Source organism: Schistocerca serialis, chromosome 3 (assembly GCF_023864345.2).
Source record: "Schistocerca serialis cubense isolate TAMUIC-IGC-003099 chromosome 3, iqSchSeri2.2, whole genome shotgun sequence".
Lineage (NCBI taxonomy): Eukaryota > Metazoa > Arthropoda > Insecta > Orthoptera > Acrididae > Schistocerca > Schistocerca serialis.
This window is the reverse complement of record NC_064640.1, coordinates 381,939,617-381,957,124: the sequence shown is the minus strand read 5'-3', so window position 1 is coordinate 381,957,124 and position 17,508 is coordinate 381,939,617.

The following is a 17,508-nucleotide window of genomic DNA, read 5'->3' as shown; positions in this document are numbered from 1 at the left end:
GAGAAACGTATTCTCTCTTTCATCTTTTGGTGAAGAAAATACACTTCTCGAAAGGCTGTGGGCTGACGCGGTTGATAACCCAAGAAGATTTGATTGTATAATTAATTCTGGTTTTGTGTTATTGTTCAAATGTGTGTGAAATCTTATGGGACTTAACTGCTAAGGTCATCAGTCCCTAAGCTTACACACTACTTAACCTAAGTTATCCTAAGGACAAACACACACACCCATGCCCCAGGGAGGACTCGAACCTCCGCCGGGATCAGCCGTACAGTCTATGACTGCAACGCCTGAGACCACTCGGTTACTCCCGCTCGGCTTTTGTGTTATTTGATATACTTTTTGCTGTATTCTTGTTCTTCTCGTAAGGAATACGCAAGAAAAAACTAAAACTAAAACTGAATGTCCTCATGGGAATAAAGGCCCATTCGCTTGTTATTCAAGTTCTAGGCTCCACACAGTCATAATCAAGAAGTTATATATCGAGGGCAGAGTGTCCGTCAGGCGCATTTTCTCTGGTGTTTCGGCAGATATTTGCAATTTCGTTTTTGCAAATTATAGCTCGTGTCGGCCCAAACAGATCCTGCTCATCAGGTGTACCATACGATGCCCAGCGTCGAAGGAATGCGTCGTTTTGTTTCTCCTATCATACAAAATGATTGCTAAATCACAATTTTACGTGTCCATTCGGTAGATGGCTGCCAGATTAGTCTAGTGCGATATTCGCTTTACTTCTATGCATTAACAGGAGGAGTAAACCACGAAGAACAGACAGTACTCTAGAAGCGACTGGGCAGCGCGCTTCTACGTGTCGGTAGTAGTCAGCCCGGGCCAGGGCTGTGCTGTGGCTGCTTGAGTATTGGTTATTTCTCGTCTTTTTCTGTCCCTGTTAACACATATCGGTTAAACTAATATCGTACCATACTAATTTAGGACCACTCTGTCGAATGGGCACGTAAAATTACACTTTAAATATCATTTTCTTTGTAACTGCAAACAGACCGTCGCTTTCCATAGATGCTGGCCTCGCATGAAAGAAGTAACAAGAAGCAGTTGTTTTGGCCGAATCCATCTACACGTTGCAAAAACAAAATTGTAAATATTTGTTGAATGGCCAGAGAAAATGCGTCGGACGACTCTTCGGGTAGACTTCCTATGTAGCGTGCCTTCTCAGACAAACAGGAGCTGCAGATAAAGTGCACAAAACTCGGAATGTTATTTTGACATCAGTCTGTTCCACTACAAACGTTCCTCTTAATTAAAAATTCCTGTTCTTATAATGAATTTTTCAGTTCTACAGGCCGAAGTGACCGTGCGGTTAAAGGCGCTGCAGTCTGGAACCGCAAGACCGCTACGGTCGCAGGTTCGAATCCTGCCTCGGGCATGGATGTTTGTGGTGTCCTTAGGTTAGTTAGGTTTAACTAGTTCTAAGTTCCAGGGGACTAATGACCTCAGCAGTTGAGTCCCATAGTGCTCAGAGCCATTTTTCAGTTCTACATGTCTCCTAAACAACATAAATTTTCCCTCGCCGGAAATTTCGTCTTGTCGATGAAAAAATAAACTATATTAAATATATACTTAAAACTCCTACAGCCTTTAACCGTATAAAACAAAACATTCGTCTCTATTCATATGACAGATGATGCATTTTGCACACGAAGGTTAAAGAAATAGTACTAACCATTAAAAACTTAAAAGAAAGAAAATATCTACTCTATGAACTCATTTTCTCTCTCTTAAATACCTTTTGGAAATTGGCAAGTTCCTATGGGACCAAACTGCTGAGGTCATCGGTCCCTAAGCTTACACACTTAATCTAACTTAATCTAACTTAAACTAACTTACGCTAAGGACAACACACACTCGAAATTCCGACGGGGGAAGCCGTGCGGAACTGCGGACCGTGGCAACGTGCCCAAGACCGCACCACTAAATTCCTTTGTAAACGCAGATATTCCCTTGAAGATGCGACTGTCAGTTCCTTGGAATTGTCAACACGTGAACGGGAAGCTGAACACGAACTAGGCTAATCTATGTTTATAAGTGCGTACATGTTGACTGTCATTGAAACGTTGCGGTATTGGTACTTGACTGGAAATCCACTCGTTTACCAGAACATTATGATCACTGCCTACTGCGTCACCGGATGTCGCCTGATAGTGTTCTGGGCACGCGATGCTGTAAAGATAGTATGTAAGCGGAGCAGACATGGACAGGGGATCACCCTAGCGAAGATATGGGCTGCAAATGGGGAAATCCATTGAGATAAGCGACTTTGACAAATGGCAGATTATTACTACGCAGAGTCGGTGAACGAGTATGTCGAAAACGGCGAAGCTGGTCAAATGTTCACGTGCAACTGTCGTTAACATCTACGGAAAGAGGTAGGACAGTGAAACGATCCACTGGTTGCTAAATAGTTGGTTGTCCACGACACTTCACAGAACGTGGGGTTCGGAGGTTTGTCTGCTCTGTAAAATAGCATAGATGGTGATCTGTGAAATCTCTGCTGAAAGAGCAGAATGCTCGTGGACGCACATCGTGTTTCGGATCACACAGTTCCTCGTTCATTGTTGAACATGGAGATCCGCAACAGACCACTTTCACGTGTTCAAATGTTGACCCTACGGCATCGTTAATTACGATTGCAGTGGCCACGGTACTATCGGGATGCGACCGTCGATTAATGGAAACGAGTCAGCTCTTCGGGTGACTCATATATTTCCTACACTAAGTTGATGGTCGTCTCGACATACGTCGTCATCGTTGCGAATGGCGGCTCAAAACATGCAGCTCGTCACGGACGCAGGTTCGTGGGAACAGTATTATGCTATGGGAGACGTTCTCCTGCACTTGCATGGAACCTATGGTAGTAATCGAAGACACGCAGACAGCTGCGAACCACCTGCACCCATTCACGCTTGCTGTCTTTCCCGAAGGCGATTTAATATTTCAGCAGTTTAACTGTCCGTGTGTCTGAGCCGAAACCGAGCTTCAGGGGTCTGAGGAGACTTATAGTGAACTCACGATGACGTCTCGGCTACCAAATTCGTCTAACGTAAATCCCATGGAATCCATCTGGGTCGCTATCGGGCGCCATCACAGCGTACGCAAATCAATGGCTCACTATTTACGCGAATTACATGAGCTGTAGACATCTAATGCCACATATCTCCACAAACGTACCAACAAACTTTCAGTTTCCTGATACGCAGAATTAGTGATGCATTTCGTTCCGACGACGGACAAACAAGCTAGTAAGCAGGTGGTCATAATTTTTTGATTCATCAGTGAACTATAGGCTGTTAGGGGTATAGGTACAGATATTGTAGCAACTGGTACCTTAATACGCACTCACTGATGTGTGTTGGTTGTTCTCTGCGTCTAACAGTCTTCCCACAGACACATCACATAATTTACTACCTGAGGTTTTATTTTCCTCAGGACAGTAACTACACAGCGAGACACCACAACTCTCAGTATAGACTACCCGTTTTGTATCCACGCGTCATCACTTCAGTACATGACTTGCCGCCCAGGGAAAATGAATACGCCTTGATTGTGCCATATTTACTTCGATGTCCTAACCAAGCTAAAAAACATACTATTCGTAACATTCTTGATTATTATTCTGCAAATGAAGTTCATACTTACGTAATGTTGTACAGTACACTGTCCTCAATGGGCACTAGAAATAGTTGCACTTATATCCCTAACATCCTGAAGAATTAATTTTTCCTTCTTTTTTCCACGGTAGGAATCTCAAGCGCACACAACAGAAATGTCCTAAACTATTACATAACATTTCATGCTCAGTGAGATTTGGGAGTGATAATTAAGAAATTTTGCATCCAGTGATGATATTTAGGATTTGTGCTTAACTTAGAATTCTGTGCGGATGTAGTTTGCAAGGAGTCGAGTATGGACTGCGTTCTGCTGGTTATTCCATTGTAGATAAATTGCCCAAACATCCACGTTACGCTATTGTGTTATGTACTGGGGTAGTGTATCCAGTCCGGTTTTGCGATATAAATTTACTTGCGTAATATGGGCTGTCTTCCTCGTTGATCATTCCTACATTTCGTTTTGTTTTCTGCACACCAATCTGTTTTGAGAGAGCCCCCTAAATGGCATTTCCGGATAACGAACTTCATAGCATGGCGAGCGGTTCAAAGTACGCCACGAGATATCTCTAAACTCGGACGTAGAGACGATCACGAAGGTGCGGTGTGTAACCTTGAGTAGTAATATTTAGTTACGACTTTTCTCGTAATTAAATCGTTAATGCCCAATACTAGTCACGCTCCAACATTGTTAATGTTGGGGAAACAAAGAAAAACTATCTAGCATCAAAGTAAATGTTTTAGTGCAGCCTTTCTTATTGTTTACTGAAAGTAAGATATTTGATAAACCATTTTATCAAACAAAAGTTGTTTTTGGAATTTTAACATAGATATAAACAGAACGAAAATAAAATTCTCTCTTAACTAGTTTCTGCAGTAACTGAGTGGAGAGAACCTAATTTTATGGTACAGTTATCGATTTGTCTTAGGTCTTTGTAATAGTACTCATATTTTTTGAATAGATTAAAGTATTTATTGTAGACCAGTAACTAGTTACGGCTATAAACGGTTTCTTATCTTAAGGTCACTGATAAGGATGTTCAGTGTCAGATACACCTGAGGCGATTGTGAAAGATATATTCAAGGTACCCAGGGAGACCCCGTCCTACCCATGCACTTGTATGTGGTACATTCAAGGTCATCCCCTCCACCCCCCTAGGCTTGCCCACACGCCTGAGACACTGCCAGTTCTAGATAAAAATGACTTTGAGTATCAGGTTACGCATCCTGCCCAATCACCTTTCGCCGCCCACTCACCTGCTTCTCTCAGGACCAATATCAAGTCTTAAAAAAGGGGCAAAACCTGTAGACCAACAAGAATCGATTTCTCCCCATCCCTTGTCCTCTTTATAAAAAGAATCCAGTTGCGTGAGCCCCTACATTCGAGGTCTGTACTCCATAGTGAAAGAATCACCATGAAGTCCCAGCAGGGACCAGTCAGCGCTTCCAGGCAGAGTAATAAGAATAAAAACTGCACGAATGTATTTGTCCATCTGTTATTATTATTGTTATACCTAATGACATATTCACTTATATTTAAATTTTGTTATTTTTTCCCAGCAGTGCAACTGGTCACTGATCTGTAGTAGCAGAACTGCTGGACCGGTACACTCAAGTGTTCAACATACCTTTATCTGCGCCATCACGCCAGCAGCAGCAGCCCACAGGCAGTCTTTCCTATTTATCGGACCTGCCACTCCACTATTCTACACGAAAGCCACAGCCACAGCAGCAGTAGCTACCGCCAGAACTTCCGCAGCTCATCGAGTCTATGTTAAGGCCTGCAAGAGTGCTGCCATTTGTCAGCACATATAATTGGACTGTTGATGACTTTAAACGTGTAAATTTAGAAATTTCGGTCTAGCACCTGACGATTAAACTAAAGTAATTATAGAAGTCAAAAACGCTCAATGCGTCAGACTATCTTTGTGGCACGATGGAGTGTATTGAGAAGATGGCGATCGATTATGACCCATCACACACTCTTATCGATTTTCATATGTTAGGATGTTGCGTGACCATCGTTGTTATGCATAGAGAGGCAATGCTTGGATTAATCTTATTGGACACGAGCATATACCTAAAACATTCCAGTGTTGTAAAACTGAATGAATCTGTATTGTGCATTAGTGATAGTAACAGACAGACTTTGTCATTGGCGTCCACATATAAAAGGGTCATACTAAGATTTTGTTCACTATTTGCGCAACAATAGTGTAAATATGGTCCATTTGGAACACTGTACTCCACCTGTGCCAAATTGTGTAAGTGTAGATCCTATAAAGTTCTTAGAGACGGAATTCATGGACAGAATTCTAGTGTATGTTGTCGCACCTATTGTATCGCATGCCATACCTACCGAATTTTAAGGCACACGGGAGACATCTGTTTGCAAAATACTGTGTTATGCGATGACTGTAAAAAATAAATGTATGTAAATAAAACAAAATATATCCTGTAAAATAACTGATAATTGTTATTCCTCTGATAATTGTTATTCCTCATCTCCCCCCCCCCCCCCCCCGTGCTCACCAACTCGGAAAAACCTACCTATATTAATCAAATGATAAGCACGCACAAAAGAAAAATTGCTACTTACGAATTGGTGCCCGTGCAGGCCCTCTGCCACCACTACCGCCTGCTGTCCGTCGCCCGTAGCCCCTGCCTCTTACCACCTCCCTCGATGTCTGTGCAACAGTGACCAACCACCACCGAGATTAGTCGAGAGCTGGCAGTGTGATAAGCTATCCATATGAAGCTACTTCCATAATGGTCGACATTCACACAGTTGCAGTGTTTCCGCCTCCTCCTCAGACAGCGGTCAGCTGTTTTCAAGTATGAGTCAAGACATTATGAAAAGGACTAGTCACCATGGGTTAATGAGTAGCATGTTTGCTTCATAAACAGATTCATATTACCATAATCCAACCAAGTTGCTGAGCATCAGTGCCTACATATATTATTATTTTTAAAGAAAACAGGTACATTGGGAAGAAAATCAATTATTTATGTCATCATCCTATTTGCAGCCAACACATTGCAGTTTAATAGAACATCCATCAATATGACATAGTGCATTTACATCACAATGTTTATAGTAGGTTGAAAGGTCTCTGTTGGATTCCTTTCATGTTAATTTCTTAAATATGTTGTCATTTACGGCATAAATTCCTCTTCTAAATTTACTGTGGTGTTTCTGACTATCTGGGAGGAGACTGAGCAGTGAAACGTGTTACTTTTACACATAAACAAGAACGATCTGTCACACTACTACAAAAAAAAATGGGTCAAATGGCTCTGGGCACTATGGGACTCAACATCTTAGGTCGTAAGTCCCCTAGAACTTAGAACTACTTAAACCTAACTAACCTAAGGACATCACACACACCCATGCCCGAGGCAGGATTCGAACCTGTGACCGTAGCAGCCTCGCGGTTCCGGACTGCAGCGCCAGAACCGCACGGCCACCGCGGCCGGCACACTACTACACTTTAAAACACAGTTTATATGTAATTCCTGTCACACAGTCTCATACGGAACCTACATCCGCTTTCTTTTATATACTGTATATGATAAGATACTGTCATCCCCCTTCCCTTCTGTGTGAGAGGATGAATGAGCAAATGTATTTCTAGTTGCATGCTTGAGGGTAGCAGACAAGCCTGTCTGCTAGAGAACAGTAGGACCAACGTCGGAACAGGTAGCTACGCTTTCTAAAAGCAGAGAGGTTTCTATGCTTAATATGGTCCTGTCCGTCCCTTGTCATGTTGGTATAAGAAGCTGCCTCTCTGGTCACTTCCGTTTGTATTTGTGAGTCACCCCTCAGGAAGGGACCACGGCAGTCTGTCCGTGGCGAGCGTCTGAAGTGGTAAGATCTCCGGCTAAACGCGTGTCAGCTAAGTCCGTAGGACAATGGATTTCTTAAGTTCAGCCTAACTGAAAATTTAATCACGTTCATTTCAGGTTTAGCTCTAAAATATCTAATGTTATCTTAAATTGCAACGCAGTGTAATTCGAGTTTGAAGTTCAGAATATATTCCGGTAGTTGCTTTGTCACTACTTTGTGAGTAAAGTGGAACCACGTGTTGATCAGTAACTCTAAGATCATCAATCTTCAATGCGAATGTGCGTGAGATTATAACGTCTCGTCTTGACAATATTTTTCAATATAGCAACTTTTCTTTATGTTCAACCCACGTGGGGTGTACTTTGTGAGACCAGTACCACGTGCTTATACAATTGTTTGGCCCATCAGGTTAACAGTAAGACGATAGTAACCAGTTCGAGGTTTTTCTTTTGTATATTGCTTTTCGATCTAATTTATTTTAATTATCAAAATTATTGTGGAGTTACACTCTTTGTGTAAACCAAGTTGACCACGTGAAGCATGTGGTGTAATCATCAAAGTAGCCCTCAGCTATTCTTTTCGGGAAGATTTCACAAAGAGTTAGTATGAATTTAGTATACCAGAGTGTGGTAATTACATGACGGACAGGATTGCGCTACGAACGTAACTTCTTTGGGTGAAAATTGAATCGGTTGGTTGTGGTTAATTTCCTCTTGCATATGTTTCAACGTTCTTCGTGTGTTATTTTATGAATGTAGTGTTGTATGCAGTCTCCCAATCTTGGCTCCATATTTGATGTGTTCTGTAAGATTACAATCTCACATTTTCACAATCCTAAATAAGGCACCAGTTTAGTTATGAATCAAGTTTAAGATGCTGAAATTTCAATGATCAATGTTAAAATAAATTTCCAAATATAAACTGATTTATTTCTTTTCATTTAAATTCTCTTTTTTATATATAAATCACCGGTTGTCGTATGACTATTAAAAGATTATAATTAATGTTAGTCTGGTTGGGAATTTGGTAAGCTAGACTGGATACCTGGTGAAACAGTTGCTCAGTAATGCAAGGTTAACTTCCCCAAACAGTTCACAGCTTTTAAACCGCTTTTATTGTCTATCAGCACCGCTTGCATAGCAAATTAAACCAACAACGTTACAAGGTGTCATACAAAGAAGCATTCTGAACGCTTGAGGCAACCAGTTAAATCTATGTGAAATATCACGTAACATCGGTATAAGTTGTGTAGGAAACAAATGACAGTCTCTAATATAGTGTTGTACTGAGTTTACCATAAATATCCAGAAGCCCTTTACACATGTTTGTAGATTTCAGCCACTCATTACGTGTACTAAGCAGTGACAAGTTTCTTCTCGTTGAAACTATAGACCTCCAGCTGAATAGCTGTAACATATGTGGGAATAATCATCTCCAGATTACCTAGAGCATCTGGGTTAAGCAGATTTCTTCAATGCACCAAAGCTGTGCAGTCACTATTCGCCAATAACAGCGAATTAATGGCTGTACTCAAAGTGCGTCCAGATGCGTTGGTGCAATACACACCCACTCCCTCACATAAATTATCAACTAGTACCGTCACTGTGCATTTAGCGTCAAGGATCATAACATTGTTCTTTTTGGTGATGAATTATGTGGACTAACCCGAGAACTGAACTCTTAAAGGACAGCAAAGGTAAATAAATTGCCAGTAGTTTTTACACAGAGGAATTACAGCAAATTTCTGAAGCAAATGTGTTTCTCGTAGAGGATGTCACAATAAGTAGAAGGAATAAGGCACTAGTCAAACGGCTTGCCTTTCGTTGACCACAAAATATTTAAGTGAACGCTCTTTATTTGATGTATAACAGGATGTGCAAACCTCAGACAGTGCAGTAGCGTAACGTGAGTGCTAAAAAGTGCATCAGAGGTGTCAGTCGTATTCTCGGTAAGTTACCAGTTGAAATGCATTTCCCTCCATAGAACTATTGTTGATCGGAAACTAAGCTGAAAGAGCGTCTAGCTTGTAATGATAAGCGGAATTATTTACCAGAGGAGGCTTTCAAGGCATAATTTAGCATACACTACAAATCAACGTTTGACAGTATGTCATGCGGCTGATAGAATTTTAGCTGGTAAAGCCAAGAGAATACGTAGAAGAAAGGACACAGGCATAGTGTAGTGTCGCGGAATAGTAAAGAGTTGGAAACGTGGAATATTGTCAAAGTTTCGTTGCCTATGCCGAGAGCCAGAGGCAGTAGGTTAGCCACGAGGTAAGGGGATTGCACATACATCGGAATGTGTCGTCACGCAGGGGCAATGGTCGGGTTACACACAACAGGCGAGAGAGAATTGCTTAGCATGCAGATTTGTGTTAGACAGAGACTTTCATAGAGTGCAAGACAAAGTTATAGCGTCAGCTGTACTGCATCTCACAACTTCGCGTAAGTCTGCCGTAACAATATGTAACTCTGTCGCAATAACACCTAAGGTGCGAGTACGACAGATGAATCAGCAGTAGAAGTGGAACGAATGCGTTCATTACAAACGAGCATGACGTCAGGACGTCGCTCGTGCTTCCTTTAAATACGCCAGCTTTGATAGCAACAAGACACTCGCAGTTAGACTTGCAGTTAGATGTGTACTGGAACGCTGCGTAGCGCTCAGCTCGGCGATTGACATGTTAACCTTCATTAAGGAGATGTTGCAGTAAGGATGGCCCATCCAGCAGCAGACGTGAGGGGACAGTACCAGCTCTGGTCCTCTCTGCTGCCGCTGTCAATCATCAACCCAGGATTAACAAACATCGCGGCAGACTCGCTCGCCGCCAATGCTGACCACATTAGTGAGCCGTCGTCGAGATCGCGTGGGGCCTAGGCCCTGTGTATCCGCCGTCACAACTGGGTGAGCCGACGACGCTGGGGAACTGCAGCCCGTTCCAACCATCCACCGCGGATGAGCCACCAGGAGGAGCAGGGAAGAAGACGGGGTGGGATAGAGTACACTCCGCACTACAAGAACGTTTCTCGTGCCAGCAGCGCCGGGACTCCAACCTGGAGCCTCCTGCTGTCCGCCGCCGAGCCGGTCGGCCAACAGGGCGCCACCAGCCACGCGCGGCCGAAGTATGAAGTAAGGACATTCCTTCGCTACGTCACAGCACGCGACGCTGCACTAGCAAGACTGTGCGGCCCGGAGCTGGTGTCATCGCTACGAGTCAGCGAGGACTCGGGGAAGGTCGTTGATATCACCAAGCTCAGCCAGCCTGTGTTACGCAGGCCGCATTGTACTCGACAGGAATAAAGGTGTTATGAATTAATAATGTTTCTTTGGCGTTTCTGACGCGTCCACAGTCATTTCCTAGCATCCTGACGACTGGAGGGGTCACCGCTCGGCCATCCAGTCCACCGTAGGCGACCAGGACCACCGGGGCGCCTACAGATTTGGTGTCAGAAGTCCTCGCGCCCACCGCCTACAACAGGACAATGTATTGCAGCATTCACAGTTGGTAAATCAATGCCCACCAAACTTAAATTTAGTGCTGGAACAAATATCAAATAAATCATTAACACTAAGGGAGCAGCAGAAAAATCTGTAGAACGTCCAAAAAGCTCCATCCAGTCACCAGCAACAGCGGAAAATTGTGCCTTGAAGTCGAAAGAAAAAAGGAAAAGGCTTGTTGAAGCACGTAGGGTTCTGACAATACCTTAACACATCTGGTGGAATTATCCCTGTTTTAATTCCAGCGCTTTTGGGACTATCAGCAATTTGTTATTTTTTCATTGTCAGGAGGAGTGGCTGACATAGCCCGAACATAAACAATTCACAGAACAAAGAGGAGCAACTACAGGAAGCTAAAACGCATAATAGGACGATCGAGGCCATCACTATCAGTTAAGGACTATATTTAAAACGATACAAGAAATGATTTGGACCGTTTATTAAAAAAAAATTCCCCTGCTTAAATTTATCAAAAAAACTAAACTTACCAAAATAATGTGGAGTGTTTATGCAGAACACATTCCCAAAGACGATGTAGAAATCGAAAGACTGTGGATCGTAAATTTAGATGTCAGGGGGACCTGTGTTGTGTATGTGTATGCTTTCACTTATCTGGAGAGTTGTGCCTTTATTTTACCCACAACCACGTGTTATACAGTTTTCGAAGCTAACTAGACTTCAATTCATGTCTCTACGGATATTTTTTCCTCATGTTTCGTGTAATGATTTAATAAAAACGAACATCATTCACATCATTACATAAGTTGAAGTTTAAATGTGATGTCGTACATTCAGCCTTCTAAAGAACATTTGTCAGTGTTAACTGCGGACTCCCCTCCCTCCATCCCCCCCCCCCCCCCCCCCCAATAGGCTGAACTAAAGGGAAATTGAGTATTCCATTGATCAGCCTGGAAACATTCAACAGCATTGATAGTATCACCAAGGTCAACAGTAAACTCCACCTAAGAAATGACAAAGTCATGTAAATACCCTCTGGCCAATACAATATTAATGATTTAAATGCAATTATACACTGAAGTGACAAAAGTCATGACATAGCGATAAGCACTATACAGATGGCGATATAATCGCGTACACTAGGTATCAAAGCGCAGTGCATTGACGAAGCTGTCATTTGTACTTATGTGATTCACGTGAAACGGTTTCCGACCAGCAGCGTCAAGAGTGTGCCGAGAACACCAAATTGTAGGGATTATCTCTCACCACGAAGAACTCAGTAGCCGATGGTCCCCTTAACGACAGAGAGCAGTGATGTTTGAGTATAGTTGCCAGTTCTAAGAGATAAGTAACAGTGCGTGAATTAACTGTAGAAATCAATATGGGACTTTCGACGAACGTATCCGTTAGGACAGTGCGACGAAATTTGAGTTAATGGGCTGTGGCAACAGACGACCGACCCAAGTGCCTTTGCTAACAGCGCGACGACATCCCCTGCAGCGCCTCTCTTGGGCCCATGACCATATCGGTTGGACCCTCAGTGACTGGAAAACCGTGACCTGTCCAGATGAATCCCGATTTCAGTTGGTAATAGCTGATGGTACTGTTAGAGTGTGGTGCAGACCCCACGAAGCCGTGGACCCAAGTTGTCCACATGCACGGTGAAAGCTAATCGTGGCCACATAATGGTGTGAGCTGTGTTTACATGGAATGTACTGCGTCCTGGTTATGTCTGGCTACTTGGGGACCATTTGCAGCCATTCCCAAACGACAATGGAGTTTTTATGGATGACAATGTGTCATGTCATTGAGACATAGTTGTTCACAATTGATTTTTGAAGAACTTTATGGACAATTCGCGCCAATGATTTAGCCACCGAGATCAAACCCCCTACATGAATCCCAACGAACGTTTATGGTACATATTCGAGAGGTCAGTTCGTGCACAAAATCCTGCAATGGCAACACCTTTGCAATTATGGACAGCTATAGAGATAGCACAGCTCAGTATTTCTACAGGGAACTTCCAGAGATGTGTTGAGTTCATGCCATGTGGAGGTAGGTACTGCACTAAGCCGGGAAGGAGGAAGTCTGACACTGACTGACGAGATATACTATGATTTTTGTCACATCAGTGTGAAACGATCTCTAACAGGATTTGGATTACGCGAGAACGTTAAAACTTTTAAAACAGAGATACAATCGAGAAAACAGACGGTCTTTAGCCAGGAAGGCTCAATACAATCAATACTGTGTTTCTTTCGGAGTCGAGTTTTGAAGAATAATATTGACAAAATATAAGTCGATTAAATAGGTGGTTGTTCTACCTGTTAACGCAATCAGTGTCTGGAGTCGTACATTTTTGACCAGGACCGGAATCTGTCCAAAGTTCAAGCAGAGGAAATTATAGTATGTCTTCGCTTGAAGCAGGAGTAGCAATAGGAGTATAATGTGTAAAACTGACCCATACACGTTGATTCACTATACTGGCACTGCAGACTGACAGGATAGGAAATGTGAAGAATTATGAAAGTGTATTCGAGAACTGTAAACTAAATATGACATCTACAGCTTTACTGCAACTATAACAATGTCAGTCTACTGTACAACATGTAGACAAGCTGTCAACCCTCTTACTATGGAGAGAAACAGAGGTATAAAACAAGGACTGATAGACATCTGTATTAAATTTGAATCATCAGACAGCTTACCCCAATCACAGTGGATATGTTTTATTGTACTGTGATAAACTGCTCACCTCTCATAGGGATCGTGCAGCGACCACTACAAATGTAGTTGTGCTGCTTCACACGATGGCACTTCGAAGTGCGAACAAAGTTACCTATCTACAAGAGTTCTAAGACAAATGTGGGCAATTTGTGTTTAAAGATGTATGACTCGTTGCATTCACAACCACACAATGAGTACTGACTTCACCCAAACTGATCAGTGCACTACAGAGTGTCAAGGCTCGCACAGCAGCAAGGCTTATTTACTTTCATCACGGAAAGTGATGGGACAATAAGGGAATGCAGTTTGAAGATATGGCACTATCGTTCCGAACATACGATCGAATAGCGAGCATAGTTTAAGTCAAACGCTGTGAATAAGTTTCCTGGTTCCATGATGTGGTATCGATAGCTACGATGCCACGGCGTAGCTTGACACTACGACACCGACACCGACGACAGCGCCCTCTAGCAGGCGCTGTCCAGCTCTACGAGCTCCGCTCCAGACTCTGCCCATTTCATCAAGAGCAGACGGCCTGGATACATCGCTTCAAACTCAGCTTGCTATTGAGACTATGTCTCTACTTACGACGGGAATACGGTTTCGAACCTACGGGCTCTTCAGTGTAAAGTTACGTATCTCATTGACTAATAATTAAATGTACTTTCACGTAAAAAGTTGTTCCGAGAATCTTACCTCACCTGCTCCTACTCACTTCCTACATTCAGCCTACCCTTCAGTTTACAGGAGCACAGACCCACGCACCGCCTTCCAGGCGGGATACAAACATTACATGGTTGAATTTGCGTCAATACGGGATCTTGAAGAGTATAACTGCCTATGACTTCGAAGACTTATGTAAACGTATGGTGGAGACATCAGTTGTTATATGTTTGCTTCATAAGTAGTACAAATTATTTATTGATAACGAATAAGTGGTACTGCCTTTTTAAAGTTGTGTACTTTAGTCAGTCTCTTTTTCTTCCTATAACTCTTACAGGCTTTCTTTTTCAGGTAAGTATCTATTACGCATTGGCTATGCAATTAGCCGAGGATTAGAGTTATAATTCTAGAAGCTTCTACAATACATTTCTGGAAACCGCACCTGGCTATAGCTGTCTGTGTCTAGGAGCCAATGCGAGCGTCTCTGTATACCGTAAATTCAATACATGAACTGAGACGCACACGTCATCTGGAAAATGAACTTTCTTCATCAGTGCGCTCATGTTCGACACCTATCTCCCAGCCTCTTTTATGTACAGACATAGTTGCGTGCTGTGCCACAGTGCACCCGGTCATGTCAAGCAACCGCCAACAGTTACACTGCACGAGGCAACTCAAGGTGCCGGCACACAAAGACCATGCCCACTGGAAGCTTCAGCAGCGGTAAACAGCAGCCACGTGGGCGCTGTAGTGCCGTGGCGCCAGCGCATGGGCGTTCCTCTCATAGCAGACACAGCGCACTGTGAAAAGCAAAGTGTCGGAAAAATATCATTTTCCTTGCTCGGCGGATGCACTCCGCTCCGCCACCACCTGTGTGTGACCCTGAAAAATCCGATAGTCCATTGTTGCACCGAAATATATTCTATTTACTGAGAGCACAGGCATGACAGTGTCAACGAAAGCAGGCACGAATCTGCCAGCATCTACTGACGCAAGTCCCAACATGACTACATTTACATGGCTAGATATAAGCATGCCCGAATCCTATTTCTTGAAATTCGTGTCTCGCCTAGAAATAACTAGCGTTTCAGCACGGAAGCTGATTCCAGTCTGAAAGCAGGGAAAAGTCACTTTCCATTTGTCTAGACTGGCCAATGCTACTCCCTGCTAATTTTCAGAATCTGTTCTATGTTTTTTATGTACTAACGACTATTGTATATAATCGCCAGGGCAGCCAATGGTGCCTGACCAATAGCAGCTTTCCTAAATCCTAGCCGCAGCTGTTGTCTAGACTGGCCTGGTCTACTTCCTGGTGATTTTCTCTATTTATTTTTCTATTCATTCTATATGCTAGCGACTATTGTCTATAATGGCCAGGAGAGCCGTTGGTGCTTTATCAATACTAGCCATAGTAAATCGTAGCAGGAGTTATTGTCTAGTCTGGTCAGAGCACTCAGTTGTGCTGCTATCCTTCGATTGCCTCCTGGTTTTGCAGCCTGTACTTTGTTAGCGTGCTCAAAACTGCTACTGTGTGAAATATGAAATGCCATAGTGGAAATGATGATGCTCACCAGAGACTAATAAAGATCCTCGATTAGAATCTAGTGACTCTGCAGATATTTAAGATGATTTATTCCCACGTTGTTTTGTCTATATTTTGGCTGTGAATCTGACGATGAATTTATTTTGTTGTAGATGAGAGCACGCTGTCACCCGTGGTGCGTGATAGGGCACTGGAGGATCTGTTGGATCTTTTTGATGTACTAGTGGATGGCGTTTGTCCAACAGGTGAATTTTGAGAACGTAAGTACTCATTTTCTTTCTCTCTCTCTCTCTCTCTCTCTCTCTCTCTCTCTCTCTCTCTCACACACACACACACACACACACACACACACACACACACACTTGCAAGCATTACTTACATGAGATTTTTTTCTTCCTATGTGCACTCAGTGATGAAAACAAACACATCACCTCGGTTCCGAGAACATGTACAGAAAATTGGAATAGAGATCAACATAAACACCATTTCCACCCTTTTCATTGCTCATGAAAACCACACACTGCATGTTTACCACCATACAGTTAGACATTCAGACGTCGCGGTCCAGATTGCGGTACACACCGGTACCTCTAATACCCAGCAGCACGTCCTCTTGCATTGATGCATGCCTGTATTCGTTCTGGCATACTATCCACAAGTTCATCAAGGTACTGTTGGTCCAGATTGTCCCAATCCTCAACGGCGAATCCGCGTAGATCCCTCAGAGTGGTTGGTGGGTCACGTCGTTCATAAACAGCCCTTTTCAATCTATCACAGGCATGATTGATAGTGTTCTTGTCTGAATAACATGCTGGCCACTCTAGTCGAGCGATGTCGTTATCCTGAAGGAAGTCATTTACAAGATGTGCACGATGGGGGCTCGAATTGTCGTCCATGAAGACGAATGCCTAGCCAATATGCTGCCGATATGGTTGCACTATCTGTCGGAGGATGGCATTCACGTATCGTACAGCCGTTACGGCGCCATCCATGACCACCAGCGGCGTACGTCGGGCCCATATAATGCCACCCCCAAAACAGCAGGGAATCTCCACACTGCTACACTCGCTCGACAGTGTGTCTAAGGCGTTCAGACTGACCAGGTTGTCTTCAAACTCGTCTCCAACGATTGCCTGGTCGAAGGCATAAGCGACACTCATCGGAGAAGAGAACGTGATGCCAGTCCTGAGCGGTCCATTCAACATGTTGTTGGGGCCATCTGTATTGCGTTGCATGGTGTTGTGGTTGCAAAGATAGACCTCACCATGGAAGCCGGGAGTAAAGTTGCGCATCATGCAGCCTACTTCGCACAGTTTGAGTCGTAACACGACGTCCTGTGGCTGCACGAAAAGCATTATTCAACTTGTGGCATTGCTTTCAGGGTTCCTCCGAGCCATAATCGGTAGGTATCTGTCATCCACTGCAGTAGTAGCACTTGGGTAGCCAGAGCGAGGCATGTCATCGACAGTTCCTGTCTCTCTGTATCTCCTCCATGTACGAACAACATCGCTTTGGTTCACTCCGAGACGCCTGGACACTTCCCTTGTGGAGAGCGCTTCCTGGCACAAAGTAACAATGCGGACGCGATTGAACAGTGGTATTGACCATCAAGGCATGGTTGGACTACAGACAACATGACCTATATA